The following is a 20000-nucleotide window of genomic DNA, read 5'->3' as shown; positions in this document are numbered from 1 at the left end:
ACCCCTGGGCAGTGCCAAGGCAGTCCCTGAGCCCCCTTTCCATGGGAAATTCCTGCTGTGCCCACCCTGAGCCTGCCCTGGCCCAGCCTGAGGCCGTTCTCTCTCCTCCTGTCCCTGTTCCTGGGAGCACAGCCCGACCCCCCGGCTGTCCCCTCCTGGCAGGAGCTGTGCAGAGCCACAAGGGCCCCCCTGAGCCTCCTTTTCTCCAGGCTCAGCCCCTTCCCAGCTCCCTCAGCCTCTCCTGGTGATAGTGAAATATTTTGAAATCATAGAAAAATCGGGGAGTTAGAAAGAAAGTTAGGCATAATAGGCCCTGGGAAAACATGAAGGGTAGGCCCTGGGAAATGTTAGGCCTTGCTTTTGCTGTATCATGTGAAACTGCACCTGTGTAACCAGTATATGATAAATGATGTAATTGTTAGATGTGATTAGATATAATTATTGTTTAATTGTAAGAAGACTCCTGAGAAACTATGTTAGGGTTTTGAGGGGGCTCACAAGAAATCCATGCTTGGATGAAATCAATGTATACAATACAACAATGTATACAATACAATGTTAGTTTAATAATTAATCTGTAAGTTACATAACGATAGAATATAAAACACGTTCAGCTCAAAACCATTTCAGAGTCAGATTTGGGTCTGTACACCCCTGACACCCAGAGCTCTTCAATAAAAGCACCTGCATAAAATCATTCTGTAATTACGTGTTCCTGAATGCTAACAGTGGGGCTCCAGCCCCTTCCCAGCTCTGTTCCCTTCTCTGGACACATACCAGCCCCTCAGTGTCTCCCTGCAGTGAAGGCCCAGAAGTGGACACTCAATGTTCCTCAGCTGTGCCCAGCACAGAGGGACAATCACCTCCCTGCTCCTGCTGACCAAATAAGAACAAAGAAACTTTCTTTTCTCAGCCTGTGGGAAAGAAGAGTCAACCCTTCTAATCCTTGAAACTGAGCTTGAACAGCCAGTTCTGCCTGAGCACACCCTGACCCATGACAGGTCTAGATCTTCACCCCATGGAAGCTTCTCTGAGCAGGGAGGGATGCTCAGGAGGACCTGTCCTTTGTGGTGGAGAGAAAATTCCCTTTCTCCAGGTGAACAGGAAACCAGACAGGGTGTTGGATGCTCTGAGAGCAAAAAATTCTCTAAATGTTGCTTATCTGCCTGATCTAGCTCCACAATGATTCATCTTAAATCTTTCTGAAGGGAAGTGGCGTTTTATCTACTTTGGAGATATATTTAAACATTCAGAATGGACCCTAAGTGGCTTTAATATATTTTCTCCTTGAAGGAGAAAAACAAAGTTAGTACTAAATGGATATGATCCATTAAGAGTTCACAAATTGATTCTCTTGTGCAAGTATATAACTTCTATTAATCATGATTTAAAATGAATCCAAGAGCTTATGATCCTATTAGCTTACATTTTTGACCATTGACTCAATCGAGCAAGAAATATTAATCAGCAAATTTTGAGAACTGAAAATAGCAGCATAGCCTTAAAAACAGACCCATATCAAGAAACCAATATCCAAAGAGCTACCATTAAATATTCATTATTCATTATTCATGCATTACTTTGGTACATGTATTTTTGATTCATTTGTGCTTTAGAATGTCAGTCTGACTTTGATATTTTTCAATAACTCTATTTTTATAGTTGAAGAAAAATTCTAGAGGAAATTTCAAAACAAAGGTCCAAATAAACTCTTAGGGCTGACTTCTACTTCACAAAAGTATTTTCTACTTCAGAAAAGAAATACTCACTTCTAACTGAGGTCTTCCTTGATAAATGGATTGAAAATCTAAATTAAAATTTGAAGAGCACATCAAACATATCACAATACGATGTGTTATATGATTAATGTAAATTTGATTTAAAAAAATTGTCGTACTACTGCTAATGGACTAGGTTTAATGAGAAGCCATTCACACTCATTCTAGAAATGCAGCTGTTATTGCTGATGACTCCAGCTCCATCAAAAGTTACTCAAGTCTATATATTTATATCTGCTTTCCTGAAAATCACATGTTTTGCCTGCCAAGTGGCACGATTTGTCACACTGTAGACATCCACAGGTTTTCACTTCCCATTTCACAAACTTGCTTCTTCCATCATTCATTGCTGCTGGCACTCCATCCTCACCTCTCCTGATGCAGCCAGCTCTTCAAACCTTCCTCACGGTGTTCCATGAGTAAAACTTCCAGGAACAGCCACAGCCCAGAAGTGTTTGTCAGATCAGAAAGGCTGAATTTACAAGCCAGTATAATTTAAAGTGCAGAATGTTTAATCCCTTTAATGCATGCACCAAGGACCTTGGCTGGACTCATTTTCAGAACTCATTCTGATTTTTGATCCTATCCTGAGTCCTCTGACTTACACTTTCACTTGCAGGTTGGTTTTCCATCAAAGCTTTATTTGCTGAAACTATTGTGTCTGCAACATTGAAATCCACGGTGCTAAAAAGTTTTATTTCATGTTTCTTATGCTGTGAAACACATTTTTGGGGGACAGTATTATTTACACATGGAGATTTTAGTAGTGTGCCCTTTCTGGAAAGGATTTTGTTGGCATGTGTTGTTTGTGAGGGTCCCAGGACAAGGCAAAAGATGAAACTGACTTCGTATTCTTAGGAGGCTGATTTATTACATTATAATATTATATTAAAAATGCTTTACTAAAGCTATACTAACTATAGAGAGAAAAGAACACATCAGAAAGCTAGAAAAGAATTAATAACAAAAACCCGTGACAGACCAGAGAGTCTGACACAGCTGGACTGGGATTGATCATAAAGTAAAAACAATTCCCATGGAAAAAACCAAAGATTCCCCTGCCACATTCCAAAGTGGCAAACACAGGGAGAAGTGATCAGATTAGTTTTTCTTTTCCTCTGAGGCTTCTCATCTTCCCAGGAGAATAAATCCTGGTGAAGGGATTTTTCATGAAATGTCACAGTGACAGGATTTAGTTTGGTTTAGTTGGGTTGGATTGGGTTTGGTTAGGGTTTTTTTGGTCAGATCAAGATAAAACTGTTCTGAAGTTTAAGTTCTCCGCTTTTAATTCATCCAGCTTTCAATCCATTTTCAATCCCTTCTTGCCTCTGTTTTTCTGGAAAGCTCAGTCCTGTAATGTGGACGAGCTTGTGCTCAGGTTATTAACTACAAACCCATAAAACTTTACACAAACCTGCTATCCAACTCTGTTGAGGCAAAAATTCAAGCTCTTAACATTCTTTACCACCTCAGGGCAAGAAAAAGACCTTTAAAACTTTTTTATAAAGCCTGGGTTGTTGAGGCAAAGCCAGACAGTTTAATGGGTTGGCGGGTTTCAAGTTGAGCTGATGTCAGACGGCGTTGGGCTCGTTCAGTCTGGGGTGGATATCATCCTTCTGCTCCTCCTGCCCTCTAACCCTGCCATGTTTTCCTTCCTAATAATGTTTTCAGATTTGCAGGCCATAAAAAGCAAGATTTGATGCATTTCTCCTTCTGATGCAGAGTCCAGACAGAGTCACACTTCAGAGGTTGGAATGGAATGAGCCTGTGGAAAAACATGATTTTTAGGCACAGATTAGCACCATTCTCATGGTACCTAAAATCATGAACCCCACCAAAATTAGTAGTTATGTGTGTGTGTGTAAGTAAAGACATGAACCTAAGTAAAACAGAGCTAAGAAGCAGCAATTCCATTTAACAAGTACTGTGCTGTAGTAATAATCCAGCTAAAGGAATCTGAACAACTTTTAAAATAAGGTATTATCCCATTTGAGTAACAGTATTGTAATCTGGACCATTTTTATTTCATATTATCTGCTGCAATAGAAAGCTAAACAAAATCGTCATGGGAAACAAACAAGCGATTGCCATAGCCATTCCAAGATTAAAAGAATTTGGTTTTCCTTTTTTATTTTGCATTTTATCTATTTAGTATTATTAGCAACACTGTAGTTACAATGTCAAATTTTCTTGGCTCGGATTTATTTTAAGAGATACTACTCAAATGAAAGAGTGAACAAAGTGTGAAATGTAAAAAGCCCTTCTCCCACTACAGGTGACAGCAACCTAAATGTCATTAATTTGCTTTTCTTGTAGTTGCAATACTGTGTAGAAAGTATGTCATTAAACCTTAAAGTTAACCATAATCTTGCAGGCCCATTTTATAGTCCTCTCTTTGTCTAGACAGTGTTTTCTTTTAAGGCTTTTGAAAGTGATCCAGTAACTAAATCATTTTTACCAGCATGCATACCACATAGGCAATGCAACTTTTTGACAGAACTATAAAAAATTAAAGTCAATTAGTAACCCCAATAATTGTTCAGTGACCTTTAGCATGCCATAAACCTATATCTCCTTGCCTTGAGATGTGGCCATCCTGTTTTAGAGCTATAATGAATGATTAAATTACTGAAACTATAACATGGAAATAAAAAAGCCACTAAATTACTATGAAGGAGTTATTTATTGTATGAATAAAAAGCATACGCGTGTGTGCAAATAATTAAATTAAGCAACTAGGGTTTTCTCATGACTTGTGATAATAACTTGAGCTCAGACCCACTCATATTCAGAAATTTTTGAATAATTATTGGTGCAAGAAAACTTAGTGGTTAAAATGCAAGGCACAGAGCTTGGTGTCTCATATTTAAGATGTTGTAGAGCTGTGATGAAACATAAAATCATCCCTGCAGTATGACAGCCAATGTAACAACCAGCAGAGATGGAATGGGAGTTCCATTCTTCTCCTTTCAGTTCAGTTTCACATGTCGCCTGTCCTGGGTGTTGCCTTCTGAAAACAGATTTATTTTGAAGCACAATGGGAATAATGGAGGTAAAAAAGCTCTCCTGGCAACTCTGGGAGGCTCAGGAATTCACCCTGTGTGTGAGTGACAGTGTGAATTCATCTCTGGTGCGATCTGGGGATGGTGAAAGCAGGTGCTCTGTTGTAAAGTTACACCCTTTCCCACTCATGTCAGTGTGAGATCTCTGTGACATTTTGCTGGTTTTCTGTTTGCCACTTCCTCTCTTATTAAGAACTGTGTTTTCCCTGAGTGGTTCCTCACATTTTCCCTGAGAGAGACACAAAAATATAACGTTACCTGTAATGGCATCACACATTCCAACTCCACGGCCTGATTTCGCGGTAAGAGGTCACATTTCCTTTCCCATCAAATATTTTGTTTTCCCCCACTCTGCCAGGGACCCAATTCACTATACTAGACTGCCAAAAAAAGCAGATTTCTCCCTAGCAAGGGCACAGAGGAGTTAGACACACTGACCTTTGCAACAGGGCAGCAGATCTGGGGAGAGGATCCCAGTGTGTTGATGCCTGCGATGAAGACAGAGCAGGGTTTTGCATCAGTGGTGTTTTAGGATATCAGGGAAAAAGTGGGAGCTCCAGCTGATGAAAACAAATGTCACAATGTACATGTTGTCCTGTCAAATCTGTTTTGTCAGCTTCTTCAGGCAGAGGAGAAGATTTTTGTGAAAACAGGGTTGAAACAAGGCTTTCTTAAAAGTTTGGACCCTTCTTGAAATAGACCTGTTTAAGAAGGACAAATCTCAACAACTTTTAAAATAAAGTATTATCCCATTTGAGTAACAGTATTGTAATCTGGACCATTTTTATTTCATCAAATAAAATCTCAAATAATTTCCTACTCCTTCTCTCCATGTTCACATCTTCTGTCGACAGATTCCTGAGCTGGAACAAGATTTTCAGATGGATTTTTAAATAAGTTCACTAGCACATACTGAAAACCAAATGTACCAATATCACTCCCTAACGATAACTTTTTTTTTTTTTTTTTTTTTTTTTTAAAAAATCTCCTGTTTGTAATTTCCTACTCCTTCTCTCCATGTTCACATCTTCTGTCGACAGATTCCTGAGCTGGAACAAGATTTAAGTTCCATAGCACATACTGAAAACCAAATGTACCAATATCACTCCCTAACGATAACTTTTTTTTTTTTTTTTTTTTTTTTTTGAACAGAATTCCTTTGGCAGCTGCTCACCAGGTGATCATCCTGGTGATTTTGGTTCCTGTGTACTCTGATAATTTCCAAGCTGTGTTCTCATTCAGACTAATGACACTTATATTCTTTTGAGAATTCCCTATTATTTCCTACATGAATTCAGGGTCCAGAAATAATACTCCTATCCTTATTGTTGTGAAATAAGTGTTTACAGGAGTTGATGAAATACAGCCACACTTTTGACCATGTTTTCCTCTTCTCATCATTCTTTGACCCTTCTTTGGACCAGATTAATATAGTCCATTATGTTTTTGGCAGATTGGAAGATGTGCACTGTTTTGATTTTTTTTTTCCCCTCTTAATATAAAGTATTCCAAACCAAGGCGACACTTAAACCTCATTAAAATTAATAAATGTTTATAGATCTTTCCAAACTATAAAGTGAATAAACTCTGGCCTGTTTCCTAAACCCTGATTCATCAATGTGAAATGGAAAAGAGTGAGAATTGTTCTCTTCAATATTTTATAGAGTTTTCAATATAAGTGTAATTGTATTAAAAAAGTATTTCCAGTTAGAGTCTGATCTTTGGAGTAGATAAACAGAAAGCTCAGCATCTCAGAGGTGGTGAAACTATTTTTTCTAATACATTTTGACAAAATATATTTATGATAGTTATATTACTCTTTTGTTTGGGACAGACTGAGAGGAAAATTCCATCAACATGGATATTTTTACCTATATAGCTCTTGAATTTTCATTTAATTGCTCACTTAGATAATTTATTTCAGCTTTTATTTCGTGTATCCTCTCAGATCAAATAAAGATAAAGAGTTCTGACAGCATCAAGTGAAACAATATACTCTCAAAAATTAGGCTGTCCTTTGCCACAATCATGATAATCTGGAAACATTAAAACTTTAAGTTCCCAAGCCCAGCTCAGAAAGACACAGTGACCTCCATATTTTCTGTCACCTCTTCACCTTGAATGTTCTGATTATTTCAAACTTTTCATTCACCAGAAAGGAACTGTGTTTAAATTATTGTTGATTATTTCCAGCATTTCTTGTCTTGCAAAAAAGAACATTCAAACTATATCATAATTACTCCGTGGTTTTTTTTATAGTTTTGTAACTGAATCAAAATAAAAATTGAAAGTATTTTAACTGAACAGCCAATTAATATAAACATTTCAGGATTTGGGGTATTCAAGCAGTACAGAGGGCTGAACACGAAATGTTTCTCAGTGTTTTCACAATGTGAAAATATGGAAATGAAAAGATTTAAAAAGTGGATTCTGTTCAATCATTTCCCAACTATTGACAAAGACAGAAGCACTGGATATTCCTCATATTCTTCTATTAAAAAGTACAATACTTTTAAAAACAGCAAGACTGGGACTTGACTAAAGGAAAAGACAGACCTAGTGGGAGCTCGCAGGAAGTTACTGAATTCTACTGCAAAATAGAAAGAAATTGAAAACATTTTTCATCATATTTTGAGTCAAGGGTAAGCTTCTATCTACTGCAGAGTGGAATAAGACTGCATTTGTCACTTGAGATCCTGACAAGTCCTCTTAGCAGGGAAGTAAAGTGAATTTTTTTGAGTGTCTTTTAACTGCTAAATCTGAAATTAGATTAAATAATGCACAATTCTTCCTCTATATTCTTACCTTGATCTTGTCCATGTATGCACTGAATTGCACGGAGGGGTAATGGTGTCTCATGAATGGTCTCAGAGAGAAAATAATTTCTGTGCACCTGACTCTTGGAAGGAACATATTGATACAGCACGATCCTTTGAACACAGTGAGGGAAGTCAGGCATACCACAATATTTTATGATCTTTTAAAGCCCTAGGGGGCAGAATCTTTTTAGCTCCTGCAGTGGATGAAAAGCAACATTGCCTAACTTTTAGCCACATTTATAATGTTCAAGAGAAATAATATAGAAAATCAGACTTCATGGTTTTTTTTTCTGGAAATATCTCAATGTGTTTGTTTTTTAAACTTTCCTGAGTGAAGGACCCAAGAGATCTCTGTGGCTTCAGCAGGGTGAGGTGCCCTTTTCCATCCATTGACAGAAATGCTCAGAAAGTACTTAAGGATTAGCATTTTCCCTCCTGTCATGGTTCCATGATCCCCAGCCTCTGTAAGCAATTACCACGCGTGTCAACCAAAGCCTGAATTAGATTCAGTGCATTCAGGAGGCAAGGATCAGGAATTGAACTCGTAATGAAAGGGACCAGCCATGCTATTTTTCAACCCAGCTTTGTTCAGACTTCCGATGCTCAAACCCCCACAGGAGATGTGCTGGAGCTCAGCTGAGGCATCAGCATAATTATGCTGTATAATGTTGTCTTTTATTTTTCACCCAGAAGTGCAAATCAATGTTGCTGCGGTGCTATAGTGATCTAAAACATGATTTCAGACAGCCAGAATTTCTCTTTAAATAAAGAACAGGTTACAGATAGGACCAACACAGTCCCTTGACTCTGAAAGTAATATTGAAACATGATAGCAGAACTCTTTAATCTTCCCAGTGGAAATACTTCTTTTTATCAGAAACTGAGAAACAGAATCTGCCACATTTACATTAAACAGAAGTCATACGTGAGATAGAAAGATAATATCATGAACAGCAGTAAGTGGGATTTGTCTTTTGGGAAAAAGTAAAACAGCCTATTTCACAATCCTTCTGTTATAAATAACACTTCAACCTTGCCCATCACAGTTCTCTTATACAGAACCAGATAGAAATTGCCATGTCACGTATATTTCTCTTCCAAAATTTGTTCAGCATCTTTTGGGATTAGGACAGAATATTTGCTTCTTTCTCTGCCTTGAGCACCTTTTCCCATAATATTAATTCAACAGCTTAGAGCATCAAGAAGGATCAGAGACATCAATAATACAAAGAGTTTTTCTTTCTGCCTTGCTCCTGACTTGGCTTTTTTAAGGCTTCATAGAATTTAAAACAAAAATTAAAATGAAAAGAGGGGAAAGGGTCCTATTACCTCACCTCACCCCATACCCTGAAAATTTTTATATAGACAGTATTAAGGCAGTATTAAGGTTTTTTTGGACCATGAATAAAACTGATGGTCGAATACAGGATTGAAAACCTAGATAGAAACCTGCTTTCATATCAGCATAACAGTGGTAGAGTAGAAAAAGTTATCACCAAAATGAAATAAGTTTATTTATTTGGGGATTTTGCTCTTTCTGCAGTATAAAAAGGTGGGATATAAACATGCTATGTAAGAAGAGCAGCAAATTTTAAACATGCTGCTGAGGAAAAAGAATAAAGCAAGGACATATCTGGGTAACTTAGAAGGTAGTGAGAAAAGGGGTTATTAATTTGATTGCTTGTTTATTTTTGATATCTAAGCCATTATTTTGAAACCATGAAAATATGGATACAGTAGAACTTGGAAAAACAGGTTATTCTTAATGCTAAATTAAGATATTTTGACCAATTACAATGAAAACAGCGAAGTTATCTAGCTGGTGTTCATTCCTCTTCATCTTAGGTTGCCAATTTGTTATGTAGTTTTAGAAATGGTATCAAAGTTTTTAATTGTCTTTGGTTTTCTTTCAGCAATGGAGGATTCCAATACCATAGGATGCAACCATTAAATCATCAAGCATAGTCAATACTTTGGAAATTTCTCTGTGAAAAACAGGTTGTTGTGGTTGTTCTATGTTACTGCAGATATGAAAGACCGATAAAGTCCTTTTTTTTTGTTTTTGTTGTTGTTGTTGTTGTTGTTGTTTTTTGGGGGGTTTTGGGATATTTTTTTTCTTTGTTTGGGTTGTTGTTGTTTCTTTTCTTTTTTTTTTGATTGCAAATGATATCATAAAATTTCTCATTTCCCACTTACATAGCAAATTAATTGTATTTAACAATTGCTCTCCTTGGAATCACTATTTTAAGAACTAATACTAGTAACAAATATAAGAATATTACCTAAACATTTTCATTATCATTATCTTGGACACATTTACTTTTATCTTTTTAGGCTGTAAACGGCAATTAGCTTCTGTATGAAGTCCAGTTGCCAAAAAAACTTAATGCTATAAAAAAAAAGTTTAAAAACTTCTCTGCTTTTATTCTACAGGTCATCATCATTGATGCTGTTATCAACAGATGAGAAATCAAAGCAACTGAATCAATTTAAGGTGATAGTGTTAAATAAAAATCCTTCAGAAACATTTAAAAACATGATATAAAACAGAGTCAGTATCAATTCAAAACAAAATGACACCCAGAATCTAAAATTCCAGAGCAGACTTCCAAAGGTTGCAGAGAGACTAAGAAATTTTGATTTTCAGTGGAGCTAGATATAACCAGAGAGCCTGCATAACAAAAACAATTTGAATATCCTGGCTTGGATATTTTAATTTGTAAATCCCAGGTATTTTGTATGTTGTTATTCCAAAGCAGACGTAAGGGATACTAGTGCTCTTTTAAGACTATGGCATTTACATCTAAAAATATAAATATTTAAATATATATTAAATATTTCCTGGAAGCCACTGAACAGTGCAAGAGAATTTTCTTTGGTTGTTGACATTTTGCTGAGGATTCAAGGTGAAAATGACTTTTCATTAGAAATGGGACAAAACTGTTGGAATACCTCAGCAAATACAAAGATTAGCATTAATTTTCAGCTGTTTGGTTGATTTGTCTTTCTTGTGTATCCAGGCCAGGAAAGCTAGGTGAACCATGGTGTTACCATTCACACCAAAACAATACTACTACTACTACTACTACCACTAATAATAATAATAATAATAATAATAATAATAATAATAATAGTAGTAGTAGTAAAGTAGGAGAAGAAGAAAAAGAAGAAGAAGAAGAAGGAATCAAACACCAAACAAAAATGAAAACCAATCAGACAAAAAACCCAAACCACACCAAAGAAACAAAAGCACTTGTCTTAACTTTTTTCAATTTTGCTCACATTTCACTAATTTGGAAGGTATAAAATTTGGAAGAGGAAATACCATTTAAGAGCAAGCAAATTAAATTACAATTAATCTCAGCACAATGAGTGTTATGACATGTAAATACATTTGAGTAGTGACTTCAGTGCTGAGTTGAGACTTGCAAATGTACAGAAAGACCTTTGCTTTTAGTGCCAGTGAAACAGAAATATTCAGGATTGCTTACTGAGGAGCATGAAAAATAGAAGTTACTTGAGAAACAAAGCTGTATGATGATTTTCTCTAGATCAGAGAAGTCCTCTAGGTAAGGCAAACTAAACAAATCCTTTTAAACAGAATTTTGATTTCTTTATTTTGTTTTTTTTTTCTATTCTCATAAAATGCATGAGCTCTCCACAATCTTTCTGGTGCCAAACAAAAGGGGAAGGAAAAAAAAAGATACATACTTGTGCAGTTTATAATAACCACTGCAGAAAGATAGAAAGATATACTTCCTGTCATGTTAGAAACAAGAGTAATGTGAAATTTCCTAAAGCTGAGAAGTACTGAAATGCAATCAATCAGAGAAGCTCTCACAGTAAACATGAAGCAATCTTGGGTAGGATTGCAGCCACACTCCCTGCAAAATCATCTTATTTTCCAACTAATACAATATTTTTCTTTGACAAGGCACTTTACACTGTCTTCTTATATTGTCTTTATCACAAGTCTGCTACAATCTAGAGATAAATCTAACTTTATTTGGTCTGGCAGAGAGGAAAAAAAAAATCACAGCAGGTTTAAATTTGTTCATTTTTTTCCAACACAGGCTGCTATTTTGGAAAACAGAGCATAATGTCCTACAAAAAAGTTCCAAAGTGCCTCATAACTACCTCCAGAATGAAGCATACAGTGAGCATACCTTAATTAATTTGCATCTGAAACAAAAAGTCTGCAAGATGCTGTTACTGAAATAGAGGTAGGGGTCATTATAGACCTGCTCTAAATTGGTATTAAATTATCTGTGATTTCAGTTTTGAGGATCATAATAGAAAAAAAAAAAAAAAAAAAAAAAAAAAAAAAAAAACCTCTCTCTTTCCTTTTCAACTCTCCAGCTCAGCAAGAATTGTTATTTCAGTAGGGAAATGCCTGAGTCTTGTTGGTAGGGATACCATTAAACTCTTGTACTGAAACTCCTCACCGTATGCAAATTTTACAATTAAGTTGTCTTTTATTAACATTTCCTCCTTTAAACTTCCTACACAATTCAGTCTAATGCACAAAAGAGAGGAGTCTTAAATTAAGTCCAAAGGCTTAGCACTTCTGAGGCAGAGCAGAGGCAATTTTAGACTGGCTTATCCTTCATATCTGTTCAATTAACCTCTCAGAGCTTTAGAACAGAAGTCAGCGTGATGGGTGTCATTTGAATTGAACAAATGCCATCTCTCCATCAAAGTATTGACTCACATCAGCCATTCCAAGTCAAGATCAGGACTTTAAACGAGATGGACAAACTGAGCTAATTGTTGGTGTTTCAGAAACCTTCCCTCGCAGGCTGCACGAAGCTTGACGTTTGACAAGATCTGCCCGCTCATCTGAAGCTGTAACTCTTAAAATGGTCAATTCTGTGTGTAAAATCAGTATTTTGACATTTGTTGGGGATGGATCTGTGGGCTCCCCAGGTTGCCCAGAGAAGCTGTGGTTGCCCCTGGATCCCTGGAAGTGTCCAAAGCCAGGCTGGATGTGACTTGGAGCAAATCAATTTTGTGTCTGTGGTGCACCATTTCACCTCAAAACAAATGAGGGCTTTTCAGCAAAAATGGGGCAAAACCCTTTGCATTTTTTCAATGCCAGAATCTCATGTTTCTTACCTACTCCTTAGGGGTAGAAGGTGACTGAACACAAACTTTTAGGGTCACCTTTTTCCAAACAAGTCTGTGATAATCAGCAGTGAATTTGGACACACTGGAAATCCATGGTGAGGCTCACACTTAGTGCAAGGGGTCCAGAATCTCAGGTTTTCTGTTTTATCCTTTAAGTGATAGATCATTTTATGTGGTGTCTCAAAAATTGTTTTTTCTGGCACCTGAGATTCAAGACAATTCTCATGATTGCCCAATTCTCAGGAAGATTTTAATAAGTTTTTTTGAATATTAAGGATCTTTCAGTTTTATCACATTGGCCAACCAAGCTCAGGTGAATGGAATTATCTGTAACTCTCGTTTCTCTTTATTGGCGACCTGTAATATTAAAGTTCTTATAAAACAGAAGGTTTTAATTAAAAATCTATAATTTGTCAACTCAAGCAGAGAATCCAAAAGGCTGCCATCCCAGTTGCTGTTGAGAATGGTATTTTGTGTACACACCATCAGCCACAAGAAGAATGTTGGTGAAGGATGTTTGAAAAAAGAAAAAGTGAATATCTGGTTTAGTGTAAAACTTAAGCTGTTTTAAATCGCTTCTATTTCCACATGTCTTTCTAAAAGATCTGAGTTGAAACTCATGTAAAAATGAAAGGAAAAAAGTATTAATTTCATTTTAAAACTCCAGAAAACTTGGACTGCATATCCACATCTATTCTATACACCTTTCTAATGGAAACTCTGCAATGAAACACCAAAAAGACTCAAAACTCAGGGGAAAAAAAAATCCCAACACACATTGAAGCATCATGGAAGGAGATATTATCCCAAGTATTTGGGTTGTAGTCCCGTGAAAAACAGCAGTTTTTCCTGGGAATTACAGATAGAGCTCTTGATATTGCTACTAAATTTTAGAAAGTTGTTGATATGTTGTGTCTTGGCTTTGATTTTCTTAAAATGTCAGATAATTTTGACATTGCAGTTGGTTACAGGTTTCACTGTAATATAACAAGAAACATTTGAGCCTGTGAACAGTTTTCCATATTCAGACTCACAGATTTTTAGTGTAGGACTAGTTTTTTAGTCCCACTTAGAGAACTGTTCTGAAGCTTCAATAGGATGACAAAATTGATGCAAACCATATGTAATAACTAACAGATTTTTTTATTATTAGCTTATAATTGGTATTTTGACTCAAAAGCACATTTGCAATGATTATGCTTTGTAAAGAACCTTGCAGCATCCAGGCATTTTAAAAACTTTTAAAAAATATTTTATTTATAAGCCTTTATCTGTTAAAAATAAATAAATATGAATTCTGTTTATTAACGGGAAAAGTGCTGAGATTAATTGAGAGTTGATGTTATAAGTACTTCAGAAACTGACCTCAAAATCAATTTGTTTGACTTTATATTACATTATCATCTAGGAGTTTAATTTGCACTCCTTCCACTGTAATGAAAAGTGATAATCTCCTTAATTCCCTCTGATTTTGAAAATATCAAGAGTTTGTATGTGTATTTTGAACAAAGATTTCGTCTTGTACAAATATTGGAGATCAAACTAATAAGGTTTGGTTAGAAATTTTTTGCAATGTTAGAAAAAAAATGGATAAGATGGAAAAATATGTGATAGCACTGCACACAATGCATTGAGAACATGCCAGATCCAAAAATTCACTTTTGCTTCAAACTGTTGTTAATTCATCTGCTGGGCAAATGAGGGGTCATTTATAAGCAGAGAGATTAATAAATTTTGTGCCCTGTCTTTACTGAAAAAGCACAAAAATCCCTGAAGAGATTTCTTGTTAACACACAGTGCTCCACCTGTGTAAACAGGCAAATAGAGCCCGAGAGTCTGACATTCAATTACAAAAAAACAAATAAGGAAGTCCACACCCAGGGAGTGAGAAATAAATAAATAAGTATTTAAACTGGGAGACCTTCTTTCAAAGTGAAATACAAACCCCAGCTTTGGGAATGGTTTGTTCACAGGAATTATAATCCCTAATATTGTTGATTTTCAGCCTGTTTAGAACTAAGGGACAGGTGCCAGGAGCAAGGATCACTGTCTGGGTTTTGTCACGAGTCCCAGTGCTGGGTAAATGTGCCCAGCATGCTGAGAGCAGTGCAAACAGATTTGTGGCTGCAAACTCACTTTCCATGCCAACTTATCTTCCTTCATACATTCCTAATAGTCAAAATCCATATTGATAAAATCGCTGGAGCAAGCAAATCAGGCCAGATTTTAGTTGTATCCAATTATTAGTTAATATGCCTTATTTTTCATTATCCCCTTGTATTACTTCTTTTTTTTTTTTTTTTTTTTTTTTTTTTTTTTTTTTTTTTTTGTGTTTTTTTCCCCTTTAAATCCCTTTTTTTTTTTTTTTTTTTTTTTTTTTTTTTTTTTTTTTTTTTTTTTGGTGTGTGTGTGTGTATCCCCTGTAAATCCCAGTTTTTGGAAACTTGGCCTTCAAGCAGTGATGAGACCACACAGAATCCACTTGGATCCACATTATTAATTCAGCAAGATTCCTGACTATTACCTGAGTCAGTAACTATGTTTGGGTGTTTGCAGTCATGGTTCTGAAGGAAAAACTGGCATTGAGCTTGATAAGCAGATTATTGATAAGGAGAATGGATGATGGAAATGCTCTCCACAGAGAAAGGTGGATATTTGGACTCCCCAAAAAAGCCTCCTGGTACTTTTTGGGCTTTCTTCATGACACTGACCCAATTCAGTTGTCTTTCAATAAAAGTGAAACCAAAACCCACTCAGGGTCTGTGTTTGAAATTGAATATTTAATGAAAAATCTTCCTATAACCTCACTGGATTTTCCTCCTGTACCTGAGATACAAGCAAGCATAGAAAGAGAGAAAATAACACTCTGTATGGAAATAAAAGATTGGACCTGTATGTAAACTTGTTTAATTTCATTTAATATTTTGTTAAAAAAAAAAAAAAAGAAAAGAAAAAAAAAAAAGATTTTGTACTGAAGTATTAGAACATGACCAAAAGAGCAAAGAAACCCACATTTTGAGTAGTGACTGCTAATTTTGTACTTTGTACTTTCTGGAAAGTTTTCTACTTGCTTCAGTGTTTCTGTACTTTCACAACTGAGCTACTTTACTTATTTGTTTGCTTGATGGATTCTTCTCCAAAGAAAAGCTATTGCAAAATCAATAGAAAATTTTTGGCTGTGTGAAAGTTTTGCATAACTATAGAAATCTACAAAATATAGGGTAATGGAAAAACCAAATAGCAGGTTTCTAACAATAAAATTAGATTAATAGTTCCCCTATCTGCAATGCAGCATTTTACAATTCAATAACCATAATTTTATTACAAAAGTAAAGAACAGTAAGGGTATAGAACGTCCAAGTAAGACTTAAATTAACATCTTTGCATCAAGTGAGAAAGAGGATCACAGTGTGCGAAACTTCTGGCATCACTTTTGTTATTTATGACTCCACTGATTTTTCAATGCAGTCTCTCCTTACTTTTACTTCCTGTTCACTTGAAGGTAAAGGGGTGACTAAAAAATTTTCTTATGAAACAATGAACTTTGGTGCCTTTTAAAAAGGGGAAAAGTCAGATTCTATAACATGATATTTTACTTCTCTTTAAATTATTTGCTCCAGCCCCCACAATAAAATCCCTGTGCATACCAGAAAGGGGATCATCCAAAAAACCACACTTCTCTAGCTAATACCAAATTTCTACTATATCTCATAATTTCTCAGTGAGGACAGTTTTGTCTGCTTACTGGTTCTTTAAGGGAGGCAGTTTAGATTTTTAGTGATTTTTATTTTACTAGATGCTTCCTGCTTAAGGACAGTGTGGTGGAGTCTAGTTGACAGGCTTTGTTGAACCTGAAAAGTTGCCCCACACCTTGAATATTTTGTCTCCAAGAGAGGATGAAAATTTCTAAGGAAAATATGAGGAAAAGCCTATGGGAAAAGGATGTGCACATCCAGATGGTATTTTAGGACAGCATTTGAGCATAGATGAGCAGTTTTGGGAAATAAGGCTTTTTTGTTTGTTTGTTTGTGGAAAATATGAGCTTTTATGGACAATTTCTGAAATCCTTGGAAGGCAAGCTTTCAGCCTAGCTGGATCTCATGGAGCAAAATCTGTTTGTGCAGTTTCAGAACATGTGTACTTATTTTATTGCACTCTTGTTTTACCCATCCCTCAGAAAATGACAATGAGAGAAAAACTTGCACAACAACAACTTGCAAAACTCAACTTCTTCTTCCCCCCAAAACAGGAGAAGGCAGAAAACAGCGATTGCCAAACATTCCCACAGCTTTAAAAAAAAGGATTTTCAGTCAATTAAAAATGAAGTTTCAATTCCAGTTAATTCCTGATTCATTTGTAAGACAGAGATGCAGTGGGAACTGAAGTTAAATTCTTCCTCCAGGTGTGTGCAGCTCCTTTTTAGAGCTGATTCTGCTGCACAGGAAATCAGTCATGGGCTCTGTGTAAACTGTCAAGAAGAAAAAATTCTGGAATAATGAGTTGGAAAATAAAATCACAAAAATGTACTTGGAGTAAAAAAATTAATATTTGAGAATAATCACTTAATAATTTAATGGTGTTTCTCATATTGTCTGGGCCCATAAGTTCATTATTATCTAAGACACACATTTTTCATAAACATCTGCATAAAAACTGGTAAATCTAATGTACATTTACCCTTTAACCTTAATATTGCACCCTCAAGTATAACATTTTTTAAATCTCTTTATTAGTAGTGGTTTAATATATGACTACTGATGGTATAGGTGAACGTGCTACTATTTCTGCTCATTTTTCTGTACATTTAAACTCAGATGTTGCTGCAGCACTTTGGAGATTCAAAGCAGGAAAATTTAGAGAAGTCCTGTACCTTGTTTCACAGTGTCACTGTAAAATGGTAAGATTTGCCTGCAAATGAGGCTTTGTCGAAATCATATTGTCCAATATGTTAGTCAATTGATCTCTTTCTTGCTGTAATTTTAAAGGTAATGTAATCAATGATAATTATCTTTTATTAGCTAAGATACACATATATCCACAAAAATGGTTACAATAACCTCCAGGCTGCTATTCATTTTTAGAGATTAAACTGAAATTTCTGACCAACCTTGACTTGGATGAAACCCTTCTTAGGCAACACCCACTATTCTAACCCCTGTGGTGTAATTATAGCTGAACAACTCTGCAGCCATATCTGTAATAAAGAGGCTTTTGTCCTTGTCTGGAAAAAAAGAACTGGGAAAATGGAAAACTGTTTTGATCCTTTAGGTTAGGTTATTATGTTAAATTTATCCAATAAAGACACTTTCTGAGCTGCGACTGAAGGAGAATGAGATCTTTTTTTGCAACGCTGACATCCTTCAGGTTAAGAGTCTTAGTTGTAAGTTTAGTGACTGAAATTATGACTTAATGTAGCACCTAATGCACTCTAAAAATGCACATGTTTTTGCAACATATTGAATATTTCTTCTGCTTTTGCTTTTTTCCCCTTTCTGAATATATAAAAGGGTGATGTGGAGATGACCCTGTGACCTCAGCATGACTGGGTAAAAGACTGGATTTGGTGGTGCCACATGTTTAGGATAAGTTTGGGTCACACAGCTTGGAACACATTTGCACAGACCATACTTACATTATTCCTACAATAACCAAATGCTGCAACTTTTTTAATAAGTCTCTGTATGATTAAGCAACAAACTAGGCATATATAATCTGAAAATTTAAAGCCTGTATTTGCTTGCACTTGGCCAATGCGCTTTATCTTCAAATTTCCCCCCTCAAATCCCAACGCATTGCAATTTCAGAGAGCTGAAAATTTGTATTTCTGTGTTTTTTAATCTATCCCTGAAGACATTGCTGGTTAGCAACCTTCCTATTTTACTTGCAGCTCCAATGTTTTCCTGCTCTATGCCCAGATGTGATGATAACTGCAGTGATGAATTGCATGGCAAGAGCTTTCATGGCTTTTAACAGTTGCTGGAGCTGCTCTGATTCTTCATCTTTATCTAAGCAGCACTTCTTGAGCTCACAAGTGATGTTTATCAAAGGTACACAATAACATCTGGAGTCATCATCTGGAAATGGAGTTGTGAATAAAAAGGAAATTGTCTTTTTCAGTCTCTCTGATCTCAATCTGCCAAGACGAGCCTGGGATAAAGCATTTTATTTTACCTGTGCTTCAATAAGACCTGTGTAAATAAAGAACATTTAATAGCATCCAAGCCATATTTAGAGCTAGACACAAGTAACAAAAACCTAGAAAGATTATTTGACTGCTAAATGTTTTCAATACTTTTTTATTATCCCAGAAATGTGCAGAAAACTCGCCCCATTTCCTTGCCTGAGAATGCTGATGGGTGTATTAAATTCTGCATCCATTCCTGGTCAAACAGGGCTTTTTAGTCTTTGAGGTTTGAGAAGTTTTGGTTACAGATTAAGAAAAAAACATTTTAATTGTGTGCAACTTAGCCAGGGCAATGCAATGCACCTTGATCCAGTTTTATACCTTTAAACTTCATTTGAGCTTTGTGTCGTTTTGTGAATTCCATTGCCTGTGTTGAGCACCTGAGTGTTGTTCAGCCACAGACACACGTGGGGTCATCTCCAAATCTGCACTAATTGAGTTGTAATGCACCCAAAAACTCTTCCATGAAAACAGAGATAAAACTGAGCAAAGTACCCCAGTGATTATCAGCACATCACAGATGATAATGTTGCATTTTGCGGTGGTGATCCCACAGCTGGGATTTGCCTGCAGTAACTGCTAAACTTTGTAGCACTGAAAAAAAATCTTGGTTAATATCCAAAGATCTCAGATTCTGCTCAGAGAAGACTTCTGATGACAACGAGGTCTTTTCCACAAAAAAAACCCAAAAAACAAACAAACAAAAAAAAACCCAAAAAAACCCCAAGAAACAAAAAAAAAAAAAAAAAACCAAAAAACCAACAACAACAAAAACTAAACCAAAACAAAGAAAAACAAAGCAAAACTAAAAACTACAAAACAACCCCAAAAATACAACCAAAACAAACCAAGACAAACAAGCAAAAAAATAAAACCCAACCCAAACTAAACCAAATCCCCACCAAACCCAATCCCTCACCAAAAACTCCAAAAAGTCCAAACCAAATCCCCTCTCAAAAAAAAAAAAAAAAAAAAAAAAAAAAAAAAAAAAAAAAGAGCCTTTAAATACCTATGGGGGCAAAGAAAAAAA

The sequence above is a fragment of the Onychostruthus taczanowskii genome, unplaced genomic scaffold (assembly GCF_017590055.1).
Source record: "Onychostruthus taczanowskii isolate IOZ18803 unplaced genomic scaffold, ASM1759005v1 scaffold92, whole genome shotgun sequence".
Taxonomy (NCBI): Eukaryota; Metazoa; Chordata; class Aves; order Passeriformes; family Passeridae; genus Onychostruthus; species Onychostruthus taczanowskii.
Note: the sequence above shows the minus strand (reverse complement) of the source record.